At 40.2% G+C, this 13,433-nt stretch overlaps 1 non-coding gene across 1 annotated transcript; it reads left to right on the top strand.

The window, feature by feature from the left end:
• Positions 1-11,743: 11,743 nt before the first annotated feature.
• Trnaa-cgc (transfer RNA alanine (anticodon CGC)) lies at positions 11,744-11,816 on the top strand. Its single transcript has one exon. It is a non-coding gene; the product is annotated as a tRNA-Ala (tRNA).
• The last annotated feature ends 1,617 nt before the right edge of the window (positions 11,817-13,433 follow it).

The raw sequence follows: 13,433 nt of genomic DNA, 5'->3' as shown, positions 1-13,433 counted from the left end.
CTTGGCGCTTTTTCTTAACATCTGATTGACAGGTTCCTGCGAAATTATTCATACAAAAAATACGTACGTTCAAAGGGTGTTGTTCATGTCACATCAAGAATTTAATTAATAGTACATTGTTGTTGTTGCTGCCGTCTTCAGTGAGAAAACTCGTTTGATGCAACAGGTGGGTTACCTATGTTATTTATCTTACATTTCAAGACTGGTTTGTAGTGCAGATGGAGACTTTTACATCTCTTTTTTTATGTTTTTCCACTTTCATCAGCTCCCTTTTTAATCCGTTGCAGTTAATTGGTGTATAAGAGCTAACTCTGCTAACCTGTGCAAGAAGTATAATAGTACAGAATAGGAAAATAAAACATAGTACAAAGTGTGACATTTCTAAATGGTAATACTGTGGCTGCTCCGACAAATGCAATACGCCGAAAAATTTCAGCTGCAGCTCTTGGATCTTCCCAGTTTTACCATAAACAACATTTATACACAATTAATCCCCACTCTTCCAAAAAAATACACAAGTTGGTATTCTATTAGAATTGGATGGATAAAAAACCTACTCACCAAGTGGCAGCAGAACACTCACATAAAAGGTTATAATTGGGCAAGCTTCTCAAGCCACTGGCTCCTCCTTCAAGCAGAAGGGTGGAAGGGGAAGGAAGAGGGATGCAGGAAAAGTACTGCAGACATGTAGCAAAAGGGGTAGATTTCGTAAAAGTCACCCAGAACTGCAGGTCAGGGGAGACTTACCGGACGTCATGAGAAAGAAAGACTGATTGTTGGGGACTGCAACGGACGAGATTTGAAAACCTGAGAGCTTAAATGTGAAAGGCAGGGTAATATGCAAGACAGACATTCTGATAAAACATTTTGCACGAGTTAATAAGAGTGACAAGCTAAATGCATTATATGTAACAGAGATGGAAGGACGTCGGCTAAAAATAGACAGGTCAGAAAATGAAAGATTTAGAAAACTAAAATGGAGTGAAAAAGGTGTAGTTACTGTGAAGAAATGCTGAGATGGAAGAAATTAACATATATTAAGAACAGGTGGCGAGAACCAAGGACATGTTATAGTGCTAGTTCCCACCTGCGGAGTTCTGAGAAACTGATGTCTAGGGGAAGAATCCAGATGGCACATTTGGTGAAATAGGCACCGAGGTCATGATTGTCGTGCTGTAGAGCCTGCTCTGCAACAGGATATTGTATATTGCCAATATACACCCTTTGCCTATGCCCATTCATCCTAACTGATAATTTGGTGATAGTCATGCTGATGCAAAAGGCTGAACAGTGTTTACATAACAGCTGGTATGCGACATGTCGTTTCTCAGGTGGCTCTCCCTTTGATAGTATATGTTTTACCAGTTGCCGGGCTGGTACGGGTGGTGGTGGGAGGATGCATTGGACAAGTATTGCAGCAGGGACAGTCAAATTGGTAGGAACCATAGGTAGGAAGATGGATGCAGAAGGTGCATAGGGACTGACAAAAATATTGCGGAAACTGGGAGGGCGACTAAAAGCTATTCTAGCTGTGATGGGCAAAATCTCAGACAGAATGGATCTTATATCAGGGCATGATTTTAGGAAGTCATGGCCTTGTCGAAGTAGCTGACTAATACTTTCCAGACCACGATAATACTGATTGACCAGTGGTGTGCTCTGAAGTTGTTTTTTGTAGGGATCAGCAGTACCAGAATTGGATGTGATGGCCTGGGAAATCTGTTTTTGAACTAAGCTGGTGGGGTAATTACATCCAGTGAAAGCTGTGATGAGAATGGTGGTGTATTGCTGTAGAAAATGTGCATCCAAACAAATATGTTTGCTTCGAATGCAAGGCTGTATGGGAGGGAACATTTGACATGGAAAGAATGGCAACTGTCAAAATATAAGTACTGTTGTTTGTTAGTAGTTTTAATGGGGACAGAAATGTGTAGCTAGAACTGTGCTGGAGAAGAAGCCACTGGCTCCAGAAGCTTGCTTAATTATAGTCTTCTGTTATGCATTTGTTCTGCTGCCATTTGGTGAGTAGCTTTTTAATCTACTCCATTACCTCTTGTCAAAAATTGATTGTTTTCATTGTTATACTATGGCATTCGGTAGAGACTGTAGCACATCAGCTGCACAGCATGTGATGGCTTGTGGACTGCAGATGTAGATCACACACACACACACACACACACACACACACACACACACACACACACAGAGTAAAACAGGTAAGGCAAGCTACTTTAAGGCATACAGCATAGAAACAATTCAAGTAAGTTTAATTAACTGTAAGGAACAGTGCTGGTATTACTAATTGCAGGTTTTTGTGTTATTTGCTAACACAGTGGCATATTTTTTTAACAACCCAGCACAGGGGAACGGAAATGTGATTTTGAACAACCAAAAATGCCTTTACACACAATGTAACTGAGATTGTACCATACACTTCAACTTAACTTTTAACTGGTGGTTCAGATTTATACACTCCAACATAGCAGTAGCAACGGTTCTAATAATGCTTGTGTGTTGTGAGAGTGGATGTAATGCAGATGTTGTTATCAGATTCTTCTATCCTCATATTATTAGCTAAATCCATCAGTAATTCTTGACATAATTGTACGACATGGGCATCATATGCAATGAGTCCAGATGATAGACTCGTCGCAACTTATTGTCTAGCTTGCTTGCACACATTCATTTAGTTTTAAAATTCACAGAGCCCTCACTTGTGTCAAGCAAGTATCTATGCTAACAGCAATGTCTAGTTCCAACTAATAATACCTGTCCATTACACACTTCAAACACATATGTTTATCAGGATTTGTTATATTTGGTGTCAATTTTAGTTTCAAAGTTTCATTGTTGATATTGTTACTATTAAATTATGACTTAAAAATATATATACATTGCATTATTACACCAAATTGCTTGCATGTTTCTGAACAGAAATGTGACGGTATCATTGATGTTACATCATATCGCATAACACAACAGATATGTAGTAACTAACCATATGCATAAGTTACGAAGTCAGTTATGAAAGATAAAGTATTCTTTAAGTATATAGATGTTTCATTACAGTAAAACAAAGTAAAAGGAAATAAAACCATATGAATATATTTATTTACAAAAGTGTGGCTATTAAAAAAAGGAATGTATTAAATTAACAAGCATAACTCATAAAGTGCAAGTTGTATACTTCAGTGTTAATGTTGTTGGTTTCCTCCAGTAATTCAACACAAATATAAAAACTGTCAGCCACTTCACTCCTCATTATATAGTGTATTTACTGAACTCTCTTCCCTTATATAACTATCGTCTTCTTCAACATCAATCTTTCGATTGGTTGGCAGACTTCCACCTGGATTTATTACAAGCTAATTTCATTTCTGCATAATTAGACTTCTGCATTATCTTAAAAATGCCAGTCACAGTCTTCCTTGAACTTCCCTTGTAATGTATCTTCTAGGATATTTATAATGGACTGGTTATGTCTCGTGTCTTCTTCGTTTTGTTGATCTTTCTTCACCAATTCTTTATAGGACTTCCTGACTGGTGGTGTTATCTGTCCACTTTAACATGTGTCTCCAGTGGCATACCTCAAATGGTTCAAGGGAATTAGTTTCATTTCTACTGTTGTTCATGTTTCACAGTCATACAGTGCTACACTGCAAATACAGCTTGTTCTCACTCCAGTATATATGTTGTTTGAACAGAGCACTTTTTTTTAGTCTGAGCCCATGGGCTTTGAAGCTGGCCTGGTACATCTCATTCAGTGTGGCCACATGCCAACCCATGGCTTTGGATTACCCCATCCCATTGCACTAAAACCCACTTGATGGGTGCATCTCAGGCGACAGCAAGTAGGCATCCCACACCCTGTCAAGAGAACACAAACAGCATGCGCCATGCTGTTCGCCTGCTATGGAGCATGTGCGTTCTGTCTTTAGCTACTCTAAAGTTACTATTTTCCTACATGTAAACTCCATAGCACATGATCCGAGTTTGAAATAAAACTGCCAGTGTTGCCCCTGCTGCTCAATACTTATTTTGAAATAAATGTAGTCTTGTTTCACTTCAGTAAATCAAAAGTAATTTGAAAAACAATTTAGGTAAATCAAGCATATACAACAAGCTTATGCAGCAAGGAAAATCTTTTTCATAAGTACAAACGAAAGAAAACAAAACTTAATGTGCAAAAATAGTTTTAGTATACTATTTTACCCATTGGTCTCAGATAGTAGAGTTGATATAAATAAAAAGAGCATCAATATTGTCCAGATTTCAAAGTGACCATTTTTTGTTGAGAATTACACTGGCAGAATTAAAATTTCTTTTAGAAGGTGAGAGGAATGCAAGTATCCAGAATATTTTTCTAGCGATCTTCTGAAGAAAGTAGGAAAATTTTGCCTGTTTCTTTTCTAGTGAGAAGCTACTTTTTTCTTTAATTTTACAGGTTTCAGTGAAATACCTCGTCAACTTGTCTGTTGGAGTAGGTCTGTCATCGACATCTACCCACAAAGCAAACTTCTTTACAATCACTGGCACTGAAATTTGATGAAAGAATTGTCTTTTCGTGACTCATACATGGCTATTTTACCATAATGGTTTTTACCTTAGTGTTTCACAAATTAGTGTCAGTAGAGTGCTACTGTGAATATGATAGTGCCATTGAAAACAAAAACAAATGTTCTGTTCTTGACGGAATCAGATCTACTACTTCTGAAACATTTCTGCTGTATGCAGCTCATTCACAGAGCCTCATCGAATCTCCTCTTTCCCCACTAAGTCTGTCATTCAGCATTTTCTTCCATCATAGTCCTGTTCGGTTCTCATCGTTTTCACCTGGTCTCTCCATCTTGTTCGTGGTCTTTCGATTGATCTTCTTTCGCATTCTGAAAATTCCAGTTCATATTGGAAGTCTTTCTTGTCCCATTCTTTTAATGAACTCATACAATTTATTTCTATTTCTCTCCATAGTTTTATTTAGGGAAATGATCTGAAGCATGCTTTATATTTTGTCTTCAGTATTCTCGACAGTGCACACATGTATGGACACAGACAAGCTGTCATGGTTCTTTCAGCAGCGTAATGCGAAAAGGTATCACAGATGGGCAACTCAGAGCATAGAATGGGCAGACTCACTGACCCAGGTGTTTACTTGTCAGTGGCCAGAGGCTGGGCCAGATTGTTCAGATCAATCAGCACAGACCTGGTTTCCGCATCATGCGTTGCTCTTGCTTCCATGTGCTACTTATTTTGATAATCCGTGTTGGTCACATTTTTGCTTTCTCCATGCCCTGATATATAAGCGATGTTTGGACTCTCCGCTCTCTGTAGACTGACTTGCACATCAAGTTTTCCCACTTCTGTGGTTCAGTTCCCTATCAAGTACCCACCATTGACTAGAATAGTGACTTTAGTGCTGCCAGGATGATGCAACGGTGTTGTCACAAATGTGCATATACAGAGTGTCCTTCATTCAGAAAGAGTGTCATTCATTCAGAATGTCCTTCATTATGAAGGACATTCTTACATGTGGTGTGAAGCTTTTATTTTTTTCTCATAGTTTTAATTTGTGGCGACCATGGACATGGCATTGATGCAATGCTGGCAGGAACAGTTACACCTCCTGAAGCAATAATTGCAGTTGCAGCAGGAGCTGCTTTGATCTTCTCACATGCTGCCTTTTCCCCCACCGTCCCCGACACCATTCACTGGTTCGAACAAGTCTATGAAAAGGTGGAAGAATTAACTGTGCTGGTTCCTGCGGCACTGCCAGATAAGGGGTATTGTTGATCCAACTGATACGGCCGCCTTGTCATTGCCCAGTAGTGCAGGGTTGTACGAAATTGTGGAAAATTTGATGCTCTCTACTGAGCCCAAGAAACTTAACTTAGGGGAAATCTGTCAATTGCTTACACAGTATTTTGCACATCAAATCACTGTGGTGACAACATGATTGCAGTTTAACCAGCAGTACAAGTGTCCTGAGCAGTTATATGTGACCTGGGTCACCGACTTGCAAGGTCTCTCACACAAGTGTTGGTTAAAGTGTACACAGTGTGCTACCTCACTTGTGGAGCCCTCATGGGCACAGCATTTGTTTTCTGGGTATGGACTTGGTGACGCCAGGAGCTGTGAACTGGTAAGCACCGCCAGTACTTTGTCATCAGATCTGGGCATGCCTCAAGTGATAGGCATGTGGTGTGATGGTGGAACTTGTGTGACACAGGGAATGGGATTCTTGGCTTGACTGCCCTGATAGATATTGTGGTAAAAACCCTCAAGGTGTGCTGCACGCTGATGAGGTGTGTGACTATTGGAGGTGGAACAGTCATTGGCAGCCATCCTCTGGGGAACCTGCCACTCCTCAGTTATATAAGGCTTACCTAGGCACACAGGGTCTTCTGATGGACCCTTCTTTCCTTAGCTGCTTGTGGGACCAAGATGGAACCCTAAAAATTTTCTCCTCCTCCTATCAGAATGACTGGGCCACTTGTAGATGCTAAGACCTAATCCAACAAGAGGGATCCTGTGGCCAATCATCCTGACCCAGAATTTGTTTGAAAACTATTGTTTCTAGAAATAGAAAGCATGCTGCTAATCAGAATGCGTTTTTGGTAGTTAAAAGAAAAGAGGGCAACTTTGAGAAAGTTTTGCATTTCTACATTCAAAACCGTTTAGAGGGCTTTGCCAGCACTTTAAAAGTAGCCAAGCAATTGTTTAATGGAACACTTTTGATTGAAACTTTTAGTTCCCAACAAGCGATGAGCCTCCGGAAAGCTATAAGCATTGGGGAATATGCCATTGAAATGGAGTTACACAACACCTTGGACTACAGCAAAGAAGTTGTGCCCTGTAGATATATTATCAATATTCACAAGTAGAAACTGAAAGATGAGTGGACCCAGGAAGATATTGTAGATGTACAAAATGTCATGAAATGGTTGGATGGGTATCTGGTAAAATCTAACTCCTTTATCCTTACCTTCAATAGCACCAAACATCCGGAGCATAGCAAGGCAGGTTTCCTTCACTTAAGCATGTGGTCCTGTGTCCCAAACCCAATGAGCTTTTCAACTTTGGGCACATCACTCTAGGAAGTAAAGGAGACGCCACTTGTGTTAAATATGGTAAGGCTGCCCACAAAGGAGTCAGTTGTTCATGTTCTCCAAAGTGCGTCAGTTGCTCTGGGGACCATCCTGTCTGGAGTAGGTACTGCAGTGTCTTACTTGAAGAAAAGAAACTCCAGCAGCTTAAATCAAACCCAAAAAAATCCATAAGGCCATGCAACCTTCAATGTTCACTACATTGTTCACTTCTGCTCGTAAAAATCCTATTCCTGCAGTTGTTGCTTGCCACACCAGAGAGTCCTGAAAACAGAACCCAGAAGGCACTTAAGATCTTAAAGTGCCTTAGCCATAGGTCTTGGGGAGCGGACGTGGCACATCTGCTCCAGCTTTACAAGGGTTTGTGCAATCATGGCTAAACTATGGGTGCACAATGTTTGGATCAGTGAGGCTTTCTTATCTGAAGATCATTGACTGTATCCACAATGATGGAATTAGGCATACCACAGGTGCTTATCAGATCAGCACCTACCCAGTTGTGGAACCACCACTCACCATCCAGCAGCAGCTTCTCATTGTACTTCATGGTGTTCTCATAAAATAATGGGACTGTTGCTGTAAAACACTTTATTTCAAAAACATACTTATTTAGTTATTGTCACCTTCTCTATACTCTCCTCCTCTATCCCCACAACTCTCCATGAGAATTTTCCATTAATGGAAACAGAGCTGGAAGTCTTCATCTGTGAGCTCCTTGATGACGTATGCCACTGCTTCATTGGACTGAAATCTTGTTTCTTTTAATGCAGATTTGACCTTGGGCAATAGATAAAAGTCACATTGTGCTGGATCAGATAGTAAGGTGGATGGTCTAACTCTGGGATAGCATACTTCACTAGAAACCTCATACCAGACAGTGTGGTATCAACTGGTGCGTTGCCTTGATGCAGAGCCCAACTTTTTGTTCTACAATTCAGATTGTTTTTTCTCACTCTCCAAGGACTTGAGCAGGGACATCAATACAGTAATGTTAATTAATAGTTTGACCTTCAGGCACCCAGTGAAGAGGCACAATTCCATGAATGATGGGAAAAAACAATCCTCATTGCTTTGAATCTTGATTTGCTCATTTGCTCTCAGTGAAGTTGGGCCCTTCCAAAACATGGTTTGGCTCTTAGTTTCTGAATCATAAGTGAAAAACAAAGTTTCATCACATGTTACAACCCTTTTCAAGAAATTAGGATCAGTTTCAATAGTATTCAAAGTGTAAGTCTGCAGGCTTTCGTGGCCGTTGTCACTGAAGTTAAAATCTTCTGGGTTATTAGGCCGTGTCATGTTTCTTCTAAAATGATCAATGATTCGACCCCTCTGCTGGGATCTTCCTTAGGATCTTCTGGTGTCCACTACTGCTAGAACACTGTCAGAGATGAGTGTTGCTTCGGCGGACAATAATATTTTGGAGAAACATTCCCCCTCTCTTGCTCTGCCCGTTTCGAATCTAGCCACTGATGGCAACCAACCAATAGCGGTAGCAGGCATTTCAACTAGCATAAGTGTGGAATTGTGTGTTTCTATCCAATGACAATGGGCCGCCAATTGTATCCACAGGAGATGAGCTACCATCTTCTACCAGCTTCTGCATCAGAGTGGGAATATTAGCCTATGACTATTTGCCCATGAATCGTAGCCATATGAATTTTAACCAATACTATTACTTCTCCAGCACGAACACGTAAAAACTCCCCCTTTGTAAGAGGACGCGACACGCGTCTCTGACTGTGTTCTAGCAGTAGTGGACACCAGAAGATCCTGAGGAAGATCCCAGCAGAGGGGTCGAAACGTCGATCATTTTAGAAGAAACATGATGCGGCCTAATAACCCAGAAGATTTTAACTTCAGTATTCAAAGTTTCAGCACAGACATTTTTGTGATCTTCTTTTTGTTCAGTCATGAGAATTTTCTGCACCAGTTTTGCACACATTTTTCTCATTTTAAATTAGTTATGTAAAATTTGCCTAATTACACATTCTTTTTCAATTCCTACATTTACACATCTTTTGTCAATTCCTGCAGTTTCAGTGATTGATCAGATACTCAACTGACACTCAAATCGAATCAGATTACCTACTTTGTCGATATTTTCATCCATTTTTGTTGTTGGAAGGCGTCCCAGGCATGAGTCATCTCGGCTGTCTTGGAAATGCTTGAACCCCTCAAAAACTCACATACCTGGTAAACAGTCTTTGCCATACGTTTTTTTGTTTTTAGTAAAAGATAGGTTTCAGTAGCAGTTTTTCCAAGTTCATGACAATTTGTTGGCCTATTATTATACTTATCATTTTTTAGCAAAACAAAATAACAGCTGTTACATAAACGAAAGCCATGCTGAACAGTTTTTCCAAGTTTCATGTGAAAATTCATGACAGTTTGTTGGTCTATTATTACACTTATCATTTTTTAGCGAAACAAAATAACAGCTCTTACATAAACGAAAGCGACGCCCCACTTATTTGTCTGCAGCTACCAGAGATGCCGCATTAGACTGAGAACACTTCACAGCAATTGGTCATTCACCTTTGGCGCATGCATACTTACTCTGTGACTCATCAATCCCATTATTTTACAGCCACACCTTGTTAAGTTCGCCGCGTGGCTATACCGTGCGGTCTAGGGCGTCTTGTCACGATTCATGCGGCTCCCTCCGTCGGAGGTTCAAGTCCTGCCTTGGGCATGGGTGTGTGTGTTATCTTTAGCATATGTTAGTTTAAGTTAGATTAAGTAGCATGTAAGCTTAGGGGCCGATGACTTCAACAATTTGGTCTCATAAGATCTTACCACAAATTTCCAAAATTTCCTTGTTAAGTTCTATGGTGCACCAACTTTACCCATTTGCCATACTGTTGCTCGTCCATCTCTGGAAAGCCTTTTGTCCCATTGTTCACAAGCAACAAGTCCATTTGGGATCTGCATGCGGCATGTCCTGGAGTCACTTGGTGGAGCAAGTTCAACCTCCAGTCCAGGGTTTGAACTGTCTGCCAACCTAATTAGGGCAGAGGCTCAGAGTAATTTTCGATTTAGTACAGTACAGGAGACATTGTACTCCTACATAAATGTTTAATATATTATTTTATGACATTTTAACTGAGAATGTAACTGTATTTACAGAAGGGTCTAAACAGGGGGATTCTGTTGGTTCCTCTATTGTTTTCCCTGATCCCGTCCTCAAGATCCAACTGCCCCAACACTTTACTGTCCTTGACATGGAATTGTACACAATCTTGCAAACACTGGAACAGATGAGACATGTTTTGAGTGCTAATTTCCTTGTCGGTTCTGATTCCGTGAGTGCCCTTCACTATCTACCACACTTGCAGTCAACATATAAAGTAGTCCAGAATATCCAGGAGACCTTCCTCCAACTAAAAAGTAAGTGGAAGAAGGTGTTTTTCTGCTGGATGCCAGGGCACATGGGTATTGCAGGGAATGGAGCAGCTAAGGATGTGTGTCATGATTCTCATTTAGTTCCGTGAGCCATCCCTCTTTGTGCTATCGCTTCGCTGTTGAACTAAGAGTCATGCGTCGATTGGAAGATGAGTGGCTGGAAGTGACGGACAATAAGTTGCATCTAGTATTGTCCACCATGGGGCCATGGTGTACTGCCTTCTAGCCATGCAGATGGGGTGAGGTCTGGTTGCTCATCTTGACATGGGCAACAGCCTTAAGATGTATGGCTTCTTGCTCTAGCGAGAGGAGCCTCCAATATGTGGTGCTTGTGGTGTACTGATCCCTATGTGCGCTGAAGACCTTGCTGCCGTGCGCCCAAAAAACACCTGATCCCTATGTGCCGCATTTTACTAGACAATGTTTTATTTTTAGACCAGACAACAGCAGCAGAACTGCCGACATCAGATCTCTGTATTTTAAGCGAACGTCAACCAAATGTGATTAGAGTCTAGATTTTGTAATGTGTCTAATTCATTTCCTAAAATTTTAGGAAGATGTTCTAAATATTAGTGTATAGGGTGACTGCCTCACCCATGTTTTTTGTAAGTAGTCAGCCACTCACGTTTCCCTATGCTGCTATTGGAGCTCTTCATTTGTATTCCTTCTTTTACTTTCTGTTTTACCACTTTATCGCATTTTACAGACTGGCTCATCAATGTTTATTGTAAGAAATCAGCCAGTACAATTTCCCTATGTTGTTCTTTTAGTTCCTTTGCATTTTCTTTATGTTTTAAACATAGGTATGGCACCTTTCACCCTTTCTCTGTTGTCTTAGGGCATGCGAGATGTAGTGATTGTGGGTCACTGTAGGTGAGTGTCCGCCTCTGTAGCGTAGCGGTAGCGTTACCGCCTACCATGCAGGGGGCCCAGGTTTGATTCCCGGCAGGGGACTGGGTGTTGTGCGACCTTCATTATCATTGATTCACAAGTCTCGCAACATTTTTCAGGCTCTCGACTTCACTCTCCTTCCACATCTGTTTCTGCTCAGTGGGCAAGTCGGTCCTATCCCGATTGTTATATGGTTCACAGTAGACAGAGTGGCATGTATGTTCCGACGTAACATTGGTAGCCTAATATTTGGGGGAAAGAATGTTTGTTTTACTGTTCTATTCTTCATGCTGTTTACTTAATAGAGAAGTAATGGTTGAGTTATTCATTGTTGCTTAAAGTTCAAACCGAGCGAGGTGGTGCAGTGGTTAGCACACTGGACTCGCATTCGGGAGGACGACGGTTCAATCCCGTCTCCGGCCATCCTGATTTAGGTTTTCCATGATTTCCCTAAATCGCTACAGGCAAATGCCGGGATGGTTCCTTTAAAAGGGCACGGCCGATTTCCTTCCCCATCCTTTCCTCACCCGAGGAACATGTGGAACATGTCAATTTATTTTTTTTTTTTAAGCTGAAATAACAATACTCGTCAATGGAGTAGAAGGAGTTGACCACTAGTAAGTCTTTCAGGCTCCTTTTAAACTGATATTTATTTGTAACTAAATTTTTTATGTTTACTGGCAAATTATTGAAGATGAGTGTTCCTGAGTACTGGACCCCTTTTTGAACCAAAGTAAGTGCTTTTATGTCCTTGTGCAGATCATTTTTGTTCCTGGTATTGTATGTATGAACTGAGCTGTTTGTTGGAGAAAGAGATATATTATTTAGGACAAATTTCATTAATGAGTAAATATACTGAGAGGCAGTAGTTAGTATACCCAATTCTTTGAAGAGGTTTCTACAGGACATCCGTGAATTTACTCCACAAATAATACGTATTACACGCTTTTGGACTCTGAAAACTTTTGTTTGACTTGAAGAGTTACCCGAAAATATTATACCATATGACATTATGGAATGAAAGTAGGCAAAGTATGCAAGCTTTTTCATTTTTATGTCGCCTATGTCTGCTAACACTCGAATTGCAAATACAGATTTGTTAAGGCGTTTCTGCAACTGAATTTATTATCAAGTTGTAATTCCAGGAATTTAAGACTGTCAACCTCTTCTATCTGCTCTTCTTCGTATTTTATGCATATGCTGGGTGGAAACCTCTTACAGGTTCTGAATTGCATATAGTGAGTCTTATCGAAGTATAATGTCAGTGAGTTGGCTTTAAACCATTTATTAATATCCATGAAAATATCATTAGCAGATCTTTCTAGAACTACACTTGACATACTATTTATTGCAATACTAGTGTCATCTGCAAACCAAACGAACTCTGCTTCTGGCAGTGTAACTGATGAGAGATCATTAATGTAAACAAGAAAAAGCAATGGCCCTAAGGTGGATCCTTGTGGGACACCACATGTAATTTCTTCCCATTCTGATGATGACTGGTGACTTAATACACTAGTCCCTTGCACTGACACCGTTTGTTTCCTGTTAGTGAGGTATGACTTGAACCATTTTGCAGCACTGCCCGTGACACCATAGAATTCTAATTTATTTAAAAGGATGTTGTGGTTCATACAATCAAATGCCTTTGACAAATCACAGAAAATACCTGCTGCTTGTAATTTGTTATTTAATGAATTAAGTACATTTTCACTATAGGTGTAAATAGCCTTCTCGATATCAGAACCCTTCAGAAATCCAAACTGTGTTCTTGATAATATGTTATTTGTGGTCAGATGGTTGAGCAGCTGCCTGTACATTACTTTTTCTAAAAATTTTGAGAATGCTGGCAAAAGTGAAATCGGTCTGTAGTTTGATGGTATCTCTTTATCCCCTTTCTTGAATAGAGGCTTAACATCTGCATATTTTAGCCAGTCAGGAAATGTCCCAGTTATAATTGACTAGTTACACAAGTAACTTAGAATTGTACTAAACTCACAAGAACATGCCTTAATTAACTTTGTTGATATTTCATCGTAC

This window comes from Schistocerca nitens, chromosome 2 (assembly GCF_023898315.1).
Source record: "Schistocerca nitens isolate TAMUIC-IGC-003100 chromosome 2, iqSchNite1.1, whole genome shotgun sequence".
NCBI classification, from domain to species: domain Eukaryota; kingdom Metazoa; phylum Arthropoda; class Insecta; order Orthoptera; family Acrididae; genus Schistocerca; species Schistocerca nitens.
Note: the sequence above shows the minus strand (reverse complement) of the source record. Positions and strands in the feature narration are given on the sequence as shown.